Here is a 441-nt window from a genome sequence, read left to right as displayed (position 1 = left end):
CCCCCCCGGGGGCGCTGGCCCCCTCTGCTCCCGAGGCTTTCGCCCGGCCTCTCCCGGTCCCCACGCCGTCGGCGGAGGGGCGAGCTACCCGGAGGCCCCAGGAGCTGGGTCCTGGGCCGGGGTGAGCGCGCACCCCAGGAGCCGGGTCCTGGGCCGGGGTGATCCTGGGAGGGGATAATCTGGGAGGGCGTGCGATCCACGTCAGGGCCGGGGCGGCCCCAGCCTTTCATCTCTCGGCTTTCTGGCTCTCGGCTGCGGGAGCCCCACGTGTCGAGCGTCCTCCGGGCAGCGAGAGTAACGCACGTTCTCGCAGGCGGTCCCGACTGCGGGACTTCCAGGCGGCTGATAGGTATTAACAGATTTGCGTCCTGAAGAAGGAAACGGACTCGGACCGTGCCATTTGTCCCCTGCCTACGCTGCTGGGTTTGGAACCCAAGCCGG

The 441-nt window shown here is 69.8% G+C and overlaps 1 protein-coding gene across 1 annotated transcript in view; it reads left to right on the top strand.

Moving 5' to 3' along the window:
• The window catches only part of ARMC12 (armadillo repeat containing 12), a 24068-nt gene that overhangs the window by 1242 nt on the left and 22385 nt on the right, over window positions 1-441 (top strand). The window lies entirely within an intron of this gene.

This window comes from Carlito syrichta, unplaced genomic scaffold (assembly GCF_000164805.1).
Source record: "Carlito syrichta isolate Samal-C Ts95f unplaced genomic scaffold, Tarsius_syrichta-2.0.1 Scaffold315942, whole genome shotgun sequence".
In the NCBI taxonomy this organism is placed as follows: Eukaryota; Metazoa; Chordata; class Mammalia; order Primates; family Tarsiidae; genus Carlito; species Carlito syrichta.
The sequence above is the reverse complement of the archived record's forward strand: the minus strand, read 5'-3'. Positions and strand labels throughout refer to the sequence as shown.